Here is a 20,331-nt window from a genome sequence, read left to right on the forward strand (position 1 = left end):
ATCCTGGGATCTGCTGACGTTTTAAATAATTTCTTTAAAATTTGCATATGTCAAGAATTATCAACATTATCATTTATATGTTCTTACCAGTTTGATTTCTGCTCCAGCTAAGCATATCTCTGCTATAACTCCCCAAATTTACGTTTCTTTCCAGATTGAAATATGGTACCCTGTGAACTCAGTTCTCTGATGGGTCCAAGAAAAGTCATTAATGTTCAGTTTGTTCAATTTTTTTCTCATTTTAAAGACAGAAATGAAGATTTCCAAGGTCTGTACATGTTGAAGCTAAAAACACTGTATTCACTTTTTAATGTCCATTTTTATCCTTAAATTCTATGTTCTGTGAGAAAAAGATTATGTCAGTTTTGCTCACCATTGTATTCAATTACCTAGTTTGGGTTTGGGCATATAGTAAATACTCAGTAAATATTGGCTAAATGAATAGAAAAATGAATAACTCAAGTCCAAATACAAGTCCAGTAAACTTTCATCCATGTCACATGTGCTTCCCTGGTCCTATGCCATTAGACAGTCTTTTTTTATTAATCCATGTTGGTTATTTCATAGTGTCCCTTTCAGTCATACTTATAACTTCTCTATTAGTGACAATCTAAGTCTTTATTCCATGCCTTGTTAGGGAAGAAAATGTCACAACCTCTTTCTAGATCCTATTTTTATCATCATCATCGCCAAGAATTTTTTCAGGCAATAACTATCTACTGGACTTACTGGGAACACTGGTGCTTTAACCTCATAATGATTTTAAATAAAGAATATAAAACCAAGTTTTCCTCTGCACTGTATAGTTTGCCTCTCTCAATATGCCTCTGCTATTTCCTGATGTCCAAACTTCCTGACATAACAAACTTTCTTTGAATGAGGAAATAAGCCAACCTTCAGGACTCTGCAGTTTGAGCAACTAATCAAAGCTTTAAACTATACAGATGCTGAGAGCAAAACATGTTTTCATGTGTAGTAGAATAATTATCTTGATTTGTTTGCCACCAATCAGTTGACATTTAAAACTCTATTTGTAAAGCCTATAAATACAAGAGCTATGAAGAGATTACTAAGCAAGGAAGGAAAACCAAAGATCTCTGTAATTTTTCTTTTCTTCTAAATATATTATTTACACATACATAAAGATGTATGTTACTTAAACACTCTCTTAACTTTAATGCACACTCCTTACCAAAGCCGGGTGTATTAACTTTTCTCAAATAAAGTATATAAGCCTCTAAGGAGACTCATATGTTTCTTCTAGGAGTATATATTGATATAACCATTCTGGAGATTATGTATCCAAAGATTTCAATTTTAACACAGAAATACCTCTTCTAGAAAAAAACTTCCAAGGAAATAACTAACAGGGTATTAAAAGATCTAGCTATGTAGGTATTAATCACATATTTGTTTATGGTTATGAAAAAATTGAAAACAACATTCAACTGTACTAGATTGATTAAATTGTGATTCGATCATACAATGGGACATTCTACAGCCACTAAAAATTATGTTGTAGATGTACATTTATCAACATAGAAAGATGTTCTTAATGTGCTGGAGAGTTAAAATTAAATTACAAAACGGTTTACATAATTTCAAATATAGATGGATTTATTGACACAATAAAGGATAGATAAAAAGATGATTGATTGATTAATAGATACTCCAAAAGTGTTCACAAGTTATTTCTAAATGGATGTATTTATCTCCTTCTTTCTTACTATATTTTCTTGTTTTCTATTATGTAGATGTATTTCATGGTTTTTTTAAAGAAGATGTACTCAAATATAGTCATTGCCTTAGTACCATAATTTGGTTTGTTGCCATTTCCAGTTGGCATTGGTATCTTGGTATTTGTACACAATATTGCTAGAGACCTTGATAGTGAAGTCATGAACATTATCTTTCAAGGACAGATATAACTAAAAGTGGTTCTTTTGTTCTTTCTCTTTCAAAGATGAAGTTAAAATATACAAAGAAGGATATAGAGCAGAGTTTGAATATCATACTGAGAAAGCAATGGCAAAATAACAATATTTCTGTGGCAGAAAAAAAAGCTAGATTTGGGACGGGTCCGGTATAGATGTAGTAGTCACACTGGCTATAATTTTAAGAGCATTCGTTTTCAGATTCTCAACTTTCATATGCCCTTTTTCCCATCATCAGGTAGATCATCTTCCCCACTTTCCCTTTCAAAATGACTCTTTTCCCATTTTACAGAAGAAAGACATCCCTATGACTCATCTGGAATCTAATTATGCCATTATCCTAGGGTATAAAAATATCTAGGGCGCCATCAGAGAAATGCAAATCAAAACCACAGTGAGATACCATCTCACACCAGTTAGAATCGCCATCATTAAAAAATCAGGAAACAACAGGTGCTGGAGAGGATGTGGAGAAATAGGAACACTTTTACACTGTTGGTGGGACTGTAAACTAGTTCAACCATTGTGGAAGTCAGTGTGGCGATTCCTCAGGGATCTAGAACTAGAAATACCATTTGACCCAGCCATCCCATTACTGGGTATATACCCAAAGGAGTATAAATCATGCTGCTATAAAGACACATGCACACGTATGTTTATTGCGGCACTATTCACAATAGCAAAGACTTGGAACCAACCCAAATGTCCAATAACGATAGACTGGATTAAGAAAATGTGGCACATATACACCATGGAATACTATGCAGCCATAAAAAATGATGAGTTCGTGTCCTTTGTAGGGACATGGATGAAACTGGAAAACATCATTCTCAGTAAACTATCACAAGGACAAAAAACCAAACACCGCATGTTCTCACTCATAGGTGGGAATTGAACAATGAGAACTCATGGACACAGGAAGGGGAACATCACATTCCGGGTACTGTTGTGGGGTGGGGGGTGGGGGGGCGGAGACAGCATTAGGAGATATACCTAATGCTAAATGACGAGCTAATGGGTGCAGGAAATCAACATGGCACATGTATACATATGTAACAAACCTGCACATTGTGCACATGTACCCTAAAACCTAAAGTATAATAAAAAAAAAAAAATTTAAAAAAAAAATATCTAGGGCATCAACAAAAGGTAATTAATGTAATGTATGCAGGAAAGTCTCCTTTGTTGATATATCAAGACCCTGTCTTCCCTTTTTCTCTGTCTTATCCATATTTCTGACAAAACTGAAGCATGTAACATTAGAAATCGGGGTATATTGATGCTTGTGAAAATGTTTTAAAATTAGATATACAGTGGCAGCCTTCACCTTTTCCTTTCCTTAGACCCTTTTGAAAGAATGTCTTGTCCCCAAGGGAGAATTTGAGGAGAGAATATTGAAGAAAGCATTGTCAAGAAACATTAAAAGCTAAAAAATCCTTTTCTAAAATGAGCAATTTTTCAGGTATTTATAATATTCATAACGAAAGACACGTTATTGCAAAACACTACAGCTTAATGACACTAACTCTTCTTACGAGTATATTTTCTGGCCGGGCGCGGTGGCTCACGCTTGTAATCCCAGCACTTTGGGAGGCCGAGGCGGGCGGATCACGAGGTCAGGAGATCGAGACCATGGTGAAACCCCGTCTCTACTAAAAATACAAAAAATTAGCCAGGCGTGGTGGCGGGCGCCTGTAGTCCCAGCTACTCGGAGAGGCTGAGGCAGGAGAATGGCGTGAACCCGGGAGGTGGAGCTTGCAGTGAGCTGAGATTGTGCCACTGCACTCCAGCCTGGGCGACAGAGCAAGACTCCGTCTCAAAAAAAAAAAAAAAAAAAAAAAAGAGTATATTTTCTGTTGGGAAATGTTTCTCACTGACATAGTATGTAGATATATACTTAAATAAAACCAAAGTTTAGTAAACAATACTTACTCTTAAAAAAAAAACAGAGTATGTTTTCCAGGACTATTCAATTTTTTTCTACTTTTAGTGGAAATTACATCTACAGATGAAGATTTTATGTGATTTCTTTTAGATTCAGTATGCATTATTAAACAAAGTCATTAAAGTACAATATATCAAATCAGATCTTAAAATATTTATTGCAATTATATACTAGTTCATTTTATAAAGTAGTTAATATCTTCTATTTTCTATTATATAGTATGCAATTATATGATAGCTGCCATATCAATTAAGCAATAAAACATTTTTCTTTCATAAAATACATAGAAAATATGTTTTGTCAAAAAACTGATGATATTATGAATATTTATATAATATACTTATTTAATAGTTCCCAAAATCTGATACTAGATTTCAATAAATATCTACAAACTCATTGAGGTAAGGAATATCATGGTTGATTTATTATACTCCTTACTTTGCAGCTACTTATTTTTGCTATCCATCACATAAGATTTTGGATATTGTATAATATTACATTATTAAACATATGAAATTTTAAAACATATTTTGTTTTATGATTCATAAAAAGTAAAACATTATTTTAGATCCTACATCATCTTAAATGAGACTCAGCTGTTTGGAGGGGTCTATCTTACAAGATGGAATCCTTATTTGGTTTTCAGTGCCTTTCATAATAATGAAAATGAAACACCTGTTAATCCATTTACTTGAATTAAAGAATAAAGCTAGACTTTTTCTAACAATGAGTATGCTTGATTTGGTTGACTGGTTTACTAATGAGTACTGACTTTGCTAATTTGGTTATAGAGTGGAAGTTTTCTATTAATTGAATGAACTGAATTTGAATTTCCAAGTTTTTGATAAAAATATGTTTAAAGCATGTAGAATATGGGAGACACAGCATTTTGTCAAATGTATGGCAAAGGTATGTAGAAGTTATTACTACCTCACGTCCTAATTCTTTCTTGAGTGTATTGAGTTAAACTACATGCCTCTAAGTGCAAAAATAACAAATATAATTAATACCCATCTGAAAAGTATGGGTAACGCACTTCTGGTACAGTTCCCAGAAATCAAGAAAATGAATGATTCCAACAGCTGTGTAGCAAATCTTTGCAAGTGAATTGATTTTCAGTTCTTTGCTCTCAACAAAATTGAAGGTGGACCTAGACCACTTTGAGATGGTTGTCATATAACTCGGAAAGTGTTCAAAGAATTAAGGAAAATCAGCATAACAAAATCCATTCTATTGCCATCTACTTATCTATGTGAATTGATGCTGAACCTTTCCTGTCTCACTCAAGTAATGAGTAATATTCATCTAGAGTTGCATTAACTAATTGAAAAAAGGTGCCATTCATCTCAGTGTTTAATTAAATTGTCTTTGTTTAGTAATTATCATATTATTTTAATCAAATTGCATACTCATAATGCAATGATAATATGATCCTGCACATATGTGTTAATATAATAAAACATTTTAATTTAAATTTATAAACATAGCTTTGTTAAAAACAAGTGTGATGGGGGATCAATAAAATAATTTTAAGGATAAAAATATGTTTTCTTAATATAAAACTCTACAGGGAAAGTAGAATAAAATGTAGAGCTTCAGGAATATATGATGTTCAACTTCTTACAATTAAAAAAGTTTCCTGTATTTTTTAAATGAATGGTGATGGCTATCAAATCGCTAGGGTATTTAGATTGGATTAGACACAATTAAAAGAGCATTTTAACAGTTTCATTTAAAATATTAATATTGAAATATTTCAGAAATTGCATCTCTGCATTTCCTTAACTTAATGTTTAAAAATTAAAAATAACTATTAAAAATTAACTACCTAGTCTAATAAAGACATCAGACAAATCTCAGTGGAAGGGCATCCTACAAAACACTTAACCAATAGTCCTCAAAACTGTCAAGGTCATTAAAAACAAGGAAAGTCAATTGTTGATCAGTGAGTACAAAGTTTCAGTTATGCACCATGAATAATTTCTGGAAATCTGCTACACACCATAATACTAATAGTTAACAATTTGGTACTGTGCACTTTAAACTAAGTTAAGAGGATAAAGCTCATTAAATGTTCTTACCACAAGCACAAACACACAAAAAAAACAAGGAAATTTTGGAGATGATAGGTTTATGTGCACATACCATAGGTAATCAATGTAAGCACATATCTTGATTGTGCTGATGGTATTATGGGTGTATATGTTTGTCCAAAATCATCAAAATGTATACATTAAATATGGTGCACATTTTTGTATATAAATTGTACCCTAAGAATGCTTAAATAAGTAAATAGAAACTACATGTTAATTTTATTTTTATATATGTTACATAGTAAGTAAAATATATCTAATTGTAAAAAAAAAAAAGAAAAAAAGGGAAAGTTTGAGAAACTGTCACAGCCAATAGAAAACTAAGATGTGTGATGACTAAGTGTGATTTGGTATTTAAAATGGGATCCCCAAACAAAAGAGGACATTAGGTAAAAACTAAGGAGATCTAAATAAAGCATTGGCTTTAATTCATAATAATGCATCAATATTGGTAAATTGCAATAAATGGACCATCTTAATGGTAAGATGATAATAATAAAAAAACTGGGTACAGGATTAAAGGTATTCTCTGTACTCTGAATGTTTTCTGTAAATATAAAACTGTTCTTAAAAATAACATTTATTAAAAATTAATTACTAAATTAAAAATAGGCATAAAACTAAAAATATTCAAGAAGGGGCATCATTTAAAACTATATATATTTAGTGGGTATCCATGAGCGAGCATTTTTTTTTTTTTTTTTTTGATGGAGTCTCACGCTGTCTCCCAGGCTGGAGTACAGTGGCACAATCTCAGCTCACTGCAAGCTCCGCTTCCCAGGTTCACGCCATTCTCCTGCCTCAGCCTCCAGAGTAGCTGGGACTACAGGCGCCTGCCACCATGCTCGGCTAATTTTTTTGTACTTTTAGTAGAGACGGGGTTTCACCCCGTTAGCTAGGATGGTCTCGATCTCCTGACCTCGTGATCCACCCGCCTCGGCCTCCCAAAGTGCTGGGATTACAGGCTTGAGCCACCGCTCCCGGCCAACAAGCATGTTTTATGTACACAAATTCTTGCCTTTGCAAATTTCTAACTATATTAACAGAAACAAATGGCCAAACCCGTCTCTGCCTCAGTTTCCCCATGTAAAAAATAATGTCTTAATAGGATTATTGAGAGGACTAAAATAACGCCTTTAAAATGCCTAGCATACAGGAAACACATAAGAGCAGTTGTTATTGCTATTATTTTCACAAACAGATGAGTCAAATCCAGTAGTTTCAAGTAGCAGTTTATAAGTAAATTTGATTTTGTAGCTGAGAGACAGATAGGAGTAGATGAGACCAAGCAATCAAGGTGAAATGTTCAAGAAATATTTATGTGCACATGCACACAAACTTTCTCAAGATCTGAGCCCCACACTTACAATATGCTTCTGTTATTCTCCAGTACTCTGTGTCTAGGCCCTGACACCAAACACAGCCTGAGTGCAGCCAAAGGAAAGTTCGGAATCTACCCTTAGCGACAACCCTGGGGAGTACCCAGACACAAATCAGGAAACCATCTCACAGCACTAAGAACTGTGAAGTCAACCTCTAGCAACCTTTCCTTCTTTGAACCATCAACCTAGGACTGAAAATTAGATCAATGAGATTAAATCACTTGCAATCAAGATATTGAGAAAAAGGCACGATGAGGGCAAGGTAGGTGTGCAAAAAGCATTCAAAGGAGCCACGTAGCCTTGCAGAAATATTTAAAATAGAGGAATTTCATCTGGATGGTTTCATGTCTGTCTCCCTTTCCATAATGAAAACTTTTCAAAGGTAGAAATGGTGGCTTTTAAGCTCTTCCTCTCCAACGATAAGCACAATGCCTGGTTGACAATAAATAGTTGCCCCTAAACACAGTATTTACCTCAATTCAGTTTACAAAGATAGTAAAATAACATTTTTATTCTCTTTATTATATAAACTGATAGTGATAACAATGTAGCATGCTCTTACATTGGCAGTTAAAGCTTTCAATTTACAATTGCATCTGATATCTTATTTTTATAGGTGCAGATACTTTGTAGAAAACGTAGAGGATTTTTTCAATTTTATGTAGAAAAATAGAAACATTTAAACATCTGCCACTTCAAAAGACATCAAATACGCTGTTCTCGTGACAGTGAGGGAGCTCTCATGAGAGTTGATGGTTTAAAAGTGTGGCACTTCCCCTTCACTCTCTCTCTCGCTACCTTGTGAAGAAGGTGCTTGCTTCTCCTTTGCCTTCCTCCATGATTGTAAGTTTTCTGAGCCATGCGGAGCTGAGAGTCAATTAAACCTTTTTTATTTATATATTACTAAGTCTCAGTTATGTCTTTATAGCAGTGTGAAAATGGAATGATACAGGAAATTGGTACCGGTAGAGTGGGGTACTGCTATAAAGATAACATGAAAATATGGACGCAACTTTGGAACTGGGTAACAGACGACTTTGGAACTGTTTGGAGGGCTCAGAAAAAGAGAGGAGGATTTGAGAAAGTTTGCAACTTCTTGGAGACTTGTTGAATGCTGATAGTGATGCAGACCATGAGGTCCAGGCTGATGTGGTCTCAGATGGAGATGAGGAACTTACTGGGAACTAGAGTAAAGGTCACTTATGCTATGCTTTAGCAGAGAGACTGGCACATTTTGTCCCTGCCTTAGAGATTTGTAGAACTTTGAACTTGAGAGAGATGATTTAGAGTATCTGGCAGCAGAAATTTCTAAGCAGTAAAGCATTAAAGAGGTCATCTGGATTTTTCTGAAGGCGTACAGTCATACGCATTCACAAAGAGATGATTTGAAATTGGAACTCATGTTTAAAAGGGAAGCAAAGCATAAAAGAGAGAAAGAAGAAAGAAAGAATGAAGAATAAGGCATTCTATAAGCCCACTGATGATAGTTTTGGCAGAATCAATGCTTATAAGGAAGGCGAATCTATACCCAAAGTGTCTATTCCAGTAACAAAATGCTACCTCTTCCATAATGAAAGCAGTCCTAGTGATCATTCTGGGAAATGATACCTTATCAATGACTTACTACTGGCATATTGGACATTCAGCAGTGGTTGTAGCCACATCATCCTAGGTTAATGGAAGTCTATGTTACTGAGCCCATGCATAACTTCCATCCCTGTCACCATGGCCACTTTGTTCATGAGCCCACTGGCGATGACAGAGGTGGCTGGAGAAAGAAGCTGACTGGTATCCATAAAACACATCATCCTATCCAGTTGATTATTAGAATCCTCCCCTGCTGAGGTCACCCTTTGGTAAGCATTCACACAAAACACAAATATCTTCACATTTTCTGCTCATTTAGAAAGATCTATACACATACCTCTTCCCCAAATTTCCTTGTCATCAATTTTCCAATCATGTGCTTTACAAGTCCCTGACCATCCAACAAAACCACTGGGCACAGGCCATGAATTGATACATAATTGTACATATGCATTTGGCCACTTCCTCTTCCAAGCAAAGTAAACAACCAAATGTGTTGCTCAAAGTTCTGCCTGCTGGTTTCCTCCACCAATATCCTTCAGGGATGCCTGCATATTTTCCAGAATCATCTGTAAATCAGGCCCAAGTCTTCTCTTCTTCTGTCAAGAGATGATAGGGAAATCTCCATGGGCCCAAAGGTACAGAGAGAAGGCAATGTAGCAGAAGTGGGGGCCACTTCTTCATGTAACTTATTTGTGCCCTCAGGGCCTGCTTGGGCCTGATCATGGATATGCTACTTCCAATTGACAATGGAGTACTCCTGTGCATGCTCAACTTCATGGTTTGGTGGGTCAGATAACACCCAGTTCATGATGATGAGTAGCTTAGTTTGCATGGTAACTTCATGGCCCATGTTTAAGTGTTCAGCTCTACTAAGGTCCAATATTAAACCAACAGCTTTTTCTCAAAAGTGGTTATCTTCAGAAGACGGCAGGGCTTTGCTCCAAAATCCTAGAGCCTTCCAAAGACTCCAAAGGGCATTTCTATCTGCCACTGACACTTTCAGCACCCCTGGATCTGCAGGATTAGATAGACCCAGTGGCAGAGCAGCTTGCACAGCAGTCAGAACCTGTTGCAGGGTGTTGTTTTGTTCTGGAATCCACTCAAAACTAGCAGCTTTTTGGATCACTTAGTAAATGGGCTACAGTAACACACCCAAACAAGAAACATGTTGCCTCCAAAATCCAAAGAAGTTTAATAGGTGTTGTGTCTCCTTTTTGGTTATAGTGGGGGTTGGGGGAATGCAGATGCACCCTAGTACCTGGTGTGGATGTGTTAATTTTCTTAAGCAATGAAACCAGATCTGGTGTGGTAGCTGCAATTGGAGTCACCATCTTGTTAAGCCTGCAATAATTCCTTGTCATTCTCCAAGATATGTCTGTATTCTACACAGACCAAGAGTTGAGTTGAATGGGGGAGTTATGAGAATCACCACCCATTTATCCCTCAAGTCCTTGATGGTGGGATTAATCTCTGCAATCCCTCCAGGAATGTGGCATTGCTTTAGGTTTACATTTTTGCTACGTAGTGGCAGTTCTAGTGGCTTCCACTTGGCCTTTCCCACTGTAATAGTCCTCACCCCACAGGTCAGGGAACCGAGATGGGAATTCTACCAGCTGTTGAGTATATCAACTTCAATTACGCATTCTAGAACTGAAAAAATAAAATACAGGATGGGTTCAGAGACCCACTGGCCCACTGTGAGACAGATCTAAGCCCTGACTCTGATGGAGCACAGTAATGTTTTGAATCCCTTGAAATTAGTGTCAGCTCAGACCCAGTGTTCAGTAGTCCTCAAGAGTTCTGATTATTTCCTTTTCCCCATTGCACAGTTAAAAGACTATAGGTGCCTTTGTAGAAAGTTGGAAGAAAGATTAACAGTATACATTTTTGGTGGTGTACTGGGATCCTTCTTCAAAGGGACCTCCCTTTCATTGAAGGAGTTTAGGGTCTGTAAACTGGCTCAAATCTGGAAATTAATTGAGTGACTATGGCTTTGTTCTTATCTCGGGTTAGACTTTTTTTCACTTGGACTAGAACTTTTCTATTTATACAGATCAAGTAAGAATTTTAGAGGTTTCTTACCTATTTCACTTCTAGGAACACCATGATCAACTAGCCAATGCCATAGGTCTGCAAGTCAAACTATTCCAATTGCTGCTTTGACTCTGCTGTTCAATGCAGTAACCACATCCACCTTGCCTTTGATAGTCAAGTGCTGCTACTTGGGCCCTGTCAAACCAAAACCTAATTACTCTCCGACATGGTTTGGCTGCACCCCCACCCAAATCTCACCTTGAATTGTAATAATCTCCACATGTAAAGTGTCAGGCCAGGTGAAGATAATTGACTGATGGGGGCAGTTTCCCCTATACTGTTCTGAATAGTGAATATGTGTCACGAGATCTGATGGTTTTATAAATGGGAGTTCCCCTGAACAGCTCTCTTGCCTGCCACCATGTAAGATGTGCCTTTGCTCCTCCTTTGCCTTTCGCCATGATTGTGAGGCCTCCCCAGCTATGTGAAACCATGAGTCCTTTAAACCCCTTTTTCTTTATAAATTACCCAGGCTCAGGTATGTCTTTTTTGGCAGTGTGAGAACAAGCTAATACATTCCCATTGCATTTAGGCTTCCTAATAAGTAATAGCAGTCCCCACTGTAAGACCTTGCCTACAGAGAAGGGATCTCTTCAAGAATCCCAGGGCTCCCCTCACAAAGTTATTTCTTACAGAAGTCACAAAGTGTACATCTTCTGGACCTTCTCAGTGTGGGTGTGTAGGTATTATATGACAAATCCACTCTAGCCTTCCAATTTTCCTAAGTCTTTGAGTCTCTTTCTCTACATTAAACCAAGGCAGGTTCAGCATTCATTCATTTTGGGACAGTTTTTGGTCCATGTTTCAGTCAACCAACCAAACTGTTAGAGCCCTTCCTAACTCCATGAGCTGCAACATTAAATGTAGAATAAGTCTCTGCATAGAGAGCCTATATCCAACTTCATATAACTCTAAAGTTGGATTGGTCTGATCCAACTTAAGTTCCTTTTGCCATTATATCACACCCTCAATATCCATTCCCACACATGTTCTCCAGATTTGTCTCTGTATAAATCAGAAAACTCAAGTAGTTCTTTTGAAGTGTAGCATACCTCCTCATGGGTCACACTTTGTACCTCACCTTTAGGGGCCTGCTGGGACTTGAATCTAATTATAAGTCTAGAAGCAAAGAAGGGTGGATCCTAAAAAGAATCAGCATTGTCTTGCAAGTTGACTATCTCAGGGGTAGCCATTATAGTTTCCTCAGGCAATGCAGGGTTAACCCCCACAGGTGGGGTGGAGAGGTTGGAACCACTGATGATGGGGGGAAGCCAATATCACTGAGGGTGGGAAGGCTGATTCTACTGAGCACGACAAGGCCACCTCCACTGAGGTTGAGGGGATCTCTTTTACTGGCAAAGAAGACTCATCAGAATTTAGGGGCTTATGAGCCAGGCACGGTGGATCATGCCTGCAATCCCAGCACTTTGGGAGGCCAAGGTGGATGGATCACCTCTGAGGTCAGGAGTTCGAGACCAGCCTGGCCAACATGGTAAAACCTTGCCTTTACTAAAAACACAAAAATTAGCTGGGCATGGTGGCAGGTGCCTGTAGTCCCAGCTACTCAGGAAGCTGAGGCATGAGAATCACTTCAACCCATGAGATGGAGAAGTTGCAATGAGCTGAGATCCTGCCGCTGCACTCCAGCCTGGGCAACAGAGTGAGACCTGGTCTCAAAAAGATGAAAAAAAAAAAAAAAAATTTAGGGGCTTATATTGTCATTAATCTTATACTATACTTGCATTATCACTATCTATCCCTCCAATAATTCATTTATTTTATTGATATATTTCAGGGCAGTTGGCAGATATCAATTTATCTATCAGAAATAAATTCAATATATCTATCAGATATAAATTAAATAAATACATCTAGTTTACAGCAAAAAAGAATTTGGAGGCTTAATGTCCTCAGCATCATCAGAGTCTTCCTACACATTTCCATTCCAATGTACAAGATACCCCTTTTCCCCAGTCAATGTCATCACTTTAACAGTAGACACTCTTTCGGCCTGATAATTTAAATTGTGTTGTAATTCAGCCAATCACATGGTGAGATTCTGCATTTGATTTTCAGCAACCACCACTGTGGCTGCAAGAGATAATGGTCTCCTTCAGTACATAAACAGAAACTTTCAGGTTATCAATGTAGTGCTTGAGGTGGGAATTCAAATCCCTGAGCTCATCCTCTTCTTCCATCATTTTGTTCATTGATGTTAGTAGCAACCAGTCAACCTCACTGTAATATTACATGATATTATAATCATACAATGTAATTATATTAGATTTCTAAAGATGTTCAAAAGTATTATATGCATAATCACTCAGTACCTTGTTTCTTAAGTGGTTGATTCAGAATATCTAATGCAGAGATTTTGCATATCTCCATTGCCAGATCATGACATGGACTATCGGTGCTCCCTTCACTACTGGAAATAGAGTCATTGGCACCATTAAATCTATTCAGATCAGAGAGCCAACTTCAGAAACCCAAGAAACAATTCTGAAAACTCATCCTTAAAATTCCGTATCTGTGGAACCACTCTCAGTTCCAAAATCTGTATTACTCAGGGTTCCCCAGAGAAACAGAACAATAGTACTCCAGAGAAATAGAACACACAGACTCACATATATAACACATCGCATAGGTTATATAACACATCGCATAGGTTATATAACACCTCGCATAGGTTATGTAACACCTCGCATAGGTTATGTAACACCTCACATAGGTCATGTAACACCTCCCATAGGTCATGTAACACCTCGCATAGGTCATGTAACACCTCGCATAGGTCATGTAACACCTCGCATAGGTCATGTAACACCTCGCATAGGTTATGTAACACCTCGCATAGGTTACATAACACCTCCCATAGGTTACATAACACCTCGCATAGGTTACATAACACCCCGCATAGGTTACATAACACATCGCATAGGTTATATAACACCTCCCATAGGTTATATAACACCTCGCCTAGGTTATATAACACCTCCCATAGGTTATATAACACCTCGCCTAGGTTATATAACACCTCGCGTAGGTTATAAAACACCTCGCATAGGTTATATAACACCTCGCATATGTTATATAATATATCGCATTAGTTATATAATATATGCAATATATTATATTGCATATATTATATATTAAATATATTATATTGCATATATTATATATTATATATTATATTGCATATATTGTATATTATATTGCATATATTATATATTATATTGCATATATTATATATCACACTGCATATATTCTATATGATATATTATATAATATATTATATTATATACATGACATACATATTATATAATATTATATATGACATATATTATATATTATATATTTATATAATATATATTATATAAAATATATAATTATTTATATTATGTATAATATATAATATATATTATGTATAATATATATTATATAGTATATAATATATTATATATGTTATATATATCATATATAATGTATGTATAATGTATATATAACATATAATATGTAATATATAATAAGAATATATGTAATATATATTATGCAATATATTATATATTCTTATAATTTATAATAGTATAATTTATAATAGTATAAATATACAATTTATAATAGTATATAAGAAATGTGTGTGTGTGTATTTACTATAAGAAATTGGCTCACACTTATAGAGCTGAGAGGTCCAAGACCTGTAATTGGAAACCAGGATACCCAGTAGAGATGATGATATAATTCCAATCCAAGAAATCATTGCCAAGACCTGAACATGATTTAGTTTTGGAAATAAGATGAACTCTTCTAAAATTCAAAAGGCACAAGTTAGGAGGATGCCAGTCTCCTCCTTTGCCTTGCTGTTGCTTTTGTTTACATGACCAAATAAGATTGTGGAGACATTTGTATTTTTGTTGGCTGTGTTAGAAAAGGTCTCATTGTCCAGTCACTAACTTCATGCATGTTGAAAGGCAACATATTGCACATCCATTTCAAAGGTACAGATACAGATGGTAAGAGGCAGTATGGCTCTAACTCTGGCAGCAGTAGCAACAGCTTCCTGACTCTAGTGGCAGCCTGATTGTGGCAATGGTAATTTACGCTGAAGCCAATAACTTCCTGACCATAGGAAAGGCAGCAACATTTTTTTCATTTTTTAAAAAATTTGTATGTATATGTAATGCATACACATGGTAAAAATTAAATAGAACACAGGGGCTAAAAAACATGATAAAAAGCAAGAGTCCCCCAGCCCTCCCTCCTAGACAGTGGCCTCCTTCCCAGAGGCAACCTCTTTTAACTATTTCTTGTTTTGGTTCTTCTGGAGGTAACTCCTACAGTCTAGACTCATGGAGGTGAGGCAATCCGGATATTGGCATGAGGGTTTTTAGTTGTCACAGTGATGGGGTGTGGGGGGACTACTGGCATTTAGCGGGCCCAGGAGAAGATGACAAGTCTCCTGCAATGCACAAGATGGTCTTGAATAATGAAGTCATGTCCCCGTTTCTCACCCTGTTTATTGTCCTCTGGACATTCACGCAGACAAAAAAATCTGCTTCTAATCATCAGTATAACATAATTCAATTTCACACATAAACATGAGATATTTTGGGGTGGTTTTAAGACATGTTGATTTTTCCAGGGATGCCATTATCTTGTAAACTGGGCAAAGATTGTACTTTGTTTTGCTGGCAATTTTACCAATTTGTCCACCATCTGGGGACACTGTGACATGGATGGCAAGGCCACTCTTGACATTTGAATTACGAAACAACACATCTTCATAGTTGGGCCTTTTAGCTGTCCCATTCATAGGGATTCTATAAGTAGATTGCTCATTGGGTGACTTCATTACATCTTCAACCATCATTTTACCTGAGCACTTACACATCAAGATAGACACTATTTGTGCAATTATTTTCAGTTCTCTTTTATAGTTAATGAATTATATGGAGTTTTTGTTTAATTTGCATTTTTTTCTCCTCAACTTTTAAGTTCAGGGGTACATGTGCAGGATATGCAGATTTGTTACATAAGTAAATGCGTACCATGGTGTTTGCTGCCCAGATCATCCCATCGTTTAAGTAGGAAGCCCAGCATCCTTTAACTATTCTTCCTGATGCCCTCCCTTCCCCCACCATTCCACTGACAGGCCTCAGTGTGTGTTGTTTCTCCCCATGTGTTCTCATCGTTCAGCTCCCACTTATAAGTGAGAACATGCAGTGTTTGGTTTTTCGTTCAGCAGCAACATTTTTAAAGGTCCAATTTTGCACGTAGCTTTGGGATTCTTTCCTGAAAGCTCAAAGTAGAATTTGTTGCTTCATCCCACTCAACAATTTCATAAGCCATTTAATACCCTAGAATAAATACCTCCTTATATAAATTAGCTAGAGTGGGTTTGCTGCGTAGCTAGAGTAATTTATTTTTTCCACAACAACTAAATGTCAAACAATATGGCCACTAGCATTATTACATGAATTGTAAATATCCTTTTTGCTTTTATTTTTTACAGTGGAAGAAATAAAGACTTGAAGGAGAAAAAGTATTTCTCTCTGGTTGTGGTTCATAGGAATTCAAGTTGTTTATGACCGTCATACCTCCATATCTTGTGTGTCTCTCTACACTCCCCCATACACTAAATATACCTTTCTACAGGGTGCCCAGGGAGGAAGCTGGTAACATAGCTTCATGGGAACAAATCTAAACTTAATAACTGAGAAGCTATGTAACATACATCCTGACTATATTTAGACCTCACAAAGCACAGCAGCAGCATTTGTTTATTTACTTATTTATATACATATGTTCATAGCACCTTTATTCATAACAGCAAAAGAAAACTGAAAATAACTCAAATGTCCATCAACTGATAAGTGAATTAACAAACTGTGGTATGACCATACAATGCAAATATTGAATAATAAAACAGGAACTAACGACTAATACATGTAACAATATCAGTACAGCAAAAGTATTATGTTAAGTGAAAGAAGCTGGACACAAAAGACTATATCTGATTCCGATTATTTGAAATTCTAGAAAAGACAAAACAAAAGTGACAAAAAGCAGATCAATGGTTGCCAGAGGGTAGAAGTGGGGGCAAGGGATTGACTACAAAGGGGAAAAGGGGAAATTTTTAGGTGATAGAAATGTTCTATATCAAGATTGTGGTGGTGGTAATTATATGATTATACATTTGACAAAATTCACTGAATTATATACTTAAATTGGTTAATTTTATTATATATAAAATAATATCTTAAAATTTATTATATATATATAATAATACCTAAAGTTTATATATATCAAAATGGAACAATGGTAATATGATTTACTTTGTGTGCTACATTTCCAAATATTCTCCAGTGAGGATGTTTTGTTTTAAAATCAGAACAAAAATCCCATTTAAAAACAATTAGCGTATTACAAATATGAGTATACATGATCACAATGACTTATAAATAAATACAAACTCAGAGCTAAGAATAAAAGGAAATTTACCACCATTTACTTTGGGTAAAGGAGTACTAAAATTCCTCCTAAAGCTTTTGTATAATTGATAACTTTTAGAGGAGGACTTTGTTTTAAAAATGCAGTAAGAATAGAGAATGCCTTGCAATAATTGGTATAAGTTTATCCAGAGCTTTTGCCCAAATTAATGAATTAGGAAGGCATCCCGTGCTCACTTTTCAAAGATGCCTTTGAAAGGTTATTCAGTAGTTTATTTATTTTGTTTTTTTCCGGTAAGTTTCTGTTTCAGGTGGCTATTTTTTTTTTTTCAAGAGTTATTCTCTGCTGGAGCATTTAAATTGAAGCTATGAAACCAAAATTGAAAGGCTGCTAGTTCTGATTTAGTCATTTCATCCAGATTATGCTACCTGTATGAGCCCAAGAGTCTCTTTTTCCATTAAGGAATTCATGTTCAAATTGTGTTTTGAGGGTGTATATGTATGCATGCCAGCAGCAAAAGGAACAGGCTCACGGGAAGTGAAAGACAGTAAGAGAGAAGGTTTGCATAATCTAACCTTGCCAGGCCCTCTCATCCTCTTGGGTTGCTTTTATTCTCATCTCAGCAATTTGTCCCAGGTTTTTCCCATCTTCATTTTTCTCCTCTCTATGCCCTCAGATTAAACTTCCTCTTCACTGCTCTTTCCTCTCTCCCCACCATCTTCATTGCCTTTTGTCTTATTCTGTCAAAAGAAGAAAGCATAATAGCAAAACAAAAAAGTTCGTAAAAGGAAAAACAAGCTCCTACTCCTACATCTAATATCTAATTTTCTTCTCTTCTACCACATTCAATCATGTTTACATCTAAAAAAATTTACACAGATAGAAGTAATGAAAAAGGAGAAAACATAAATAAGAAAAAGAGAAAGTGGTACTTAGATGGTTTCTACTACGTGCATTTATTGCTAGATAGGAATAGTTGTTTTTATTACTGTTGTTGCTGTTATTTGAATTAAACATGGGATCATTTATTTAGCATTCATTCCATTCCTACTTTATGTCCCCTGACTGTGGGTTAAGAACTAGACAGAAAATAATAAATGAGACTTAGTGTCTGCCTTCAATCAGCTAGTAAGAGAAACATATTCATACAATTATGATGAACTGTGTTAAATCTAATACTCCAGTTTGAGCTAAAAATCTCAGCATCATCTTTAAATCCTCTGAGGAAGGAGCTGTACTATCCTGCTTTGCCGCATGGGCTAATGCTCTTTCTAATAAATTCTTACTAGATATTCAGTGCCTCTAACTTAAGCAATTGCACTCTGAAAACCCCTGAAATGTCCATTGCTATAAACTCTTTTTGGTCTTAGCTAGCCCACAAAGTGTTCCCTAGTGGGCTCATATTTCATTGTAACACAGTATTGGTTAATCATTTTTTATTCCTTTCTTTCCCTCAGCAGCTTCATATCTAATCAGTGAGTAAGTCCCATTGTTTCTATCTCCAGATATTTTTAATTTGTCTACTCCTTATCATCGCCAATTAAAAGGCCCTAAAAGAAAAAAGCTACTGTTATTCTGTTTTAGACTGCTGCAACAAACTCTAACTGGTCCCCATGCTAGTTATTTTCTGTTTATTATCCCCACGACCTCCTTCAGATCCAGTCTCAATCTTCTGTGTATCCTGCTGTGTATCCCAGAAGTCTGATTTTACAGGCTGCCTCATCCAGACTCCCTTGCTGGCCAGATTCTGGGTCAGTGTGGCTGAAGGGAGGCACCAGCAAGAAGTCAGTGACATGGTTTGGTTGTATCCCTACCCAAAATCTCATCTTGAATTGCAATCCCCATAATTCTCATGTGTCAAGGGCAGGAGCAGGTGGAGTGAATTGGATCATGGGAGCAGTTTCGCTCATGCTGTTCTCAAGATAGTGAGTGAGTCTCATGAGATCTGATGATTTTATAAACATCTGGCATTTCCCCTGCTTGCACTCACTCTGTCCTGCTGCCCTGTGAAGAAGGTGCCTACTTCTCCTTTGCCTTCCACCATGATTGTAAGTTTCCTGAGGCTTCCCCAGCAATGCCAAATTGTGAGTCGATTAAACCTCTTTCCTTTATAAATTACCCAGTCTCAGGTATTTCTTCATAGCAGTGTAAGAACAGACTAATACAGTCAAGAAGTGGGGAACAAAAGTCAAGATATTTCTTCCCCTCTCTGTTCTTCCTAGGCACCACAGCTCTGGCAAGAGGTATGTCTCTCCCTAACTACATTTCTTGTAGGGCAACTCCTCCTCACAGTTCTAACTCTCTTGGAGCTCTGGATGCATAACTTTGCCCCCTTCCTCCTTCAGGCCTAGGAGAGATAACAGCTTTCTGCTGTTGTCAGTCTTTGAGAGCCTCAATATCATTTGTGGCTTCCCTTGAACCTGCCTACTCCTCTGTAATAATTCTTCGTTAAAATTTATTAAAGCCTTCTGAGTAATGTTCATTAGATCATGACCCTAATTCATATAGTCTCCTTGTTTCCACTCCTGCCTGCTTCCAATCCATTCTCTACACAGTAGCCCAAGCCAGGCAAATGCAATCACATAATGTTGTATTTACAGGATGTGATTGCACCATGTCTGGTAATGATGACCTGGTTTATTCTTCCTGATTTTTAGCCCTCAGAGGCTCATTGGTTCCAACCCAATGTTCTAACCTGTTCTCCAGCTTTCTATCAATTGTCTAGTAGTGTCTAATGGATACTACTCAGAAGGCTTTAATAAACTTTAATGAAGGAATTATTCATAGAGGAGCAGGCAGGTTCAAGGGAATCCACAAACGATATTAAGACTCCCAAAGGCTGG

The sequence above is a fragment of the Hylobates moloch genome, unplaced genomic scaffold, assembly GCF_009828535.3.
Source record: "Hylobates moloch isolate HMO894 unplaced genomic scaffold, HMol_V3 SCAFFOLD_9, whole genome shotgun sequence".
Taxonomy (NCBI): domain Eukaryota; kingdom Metazoa; phylum Chordata; class Mammalia; order Primates; family Hylobatidae; genus Hylobates; species Hylobates moloch.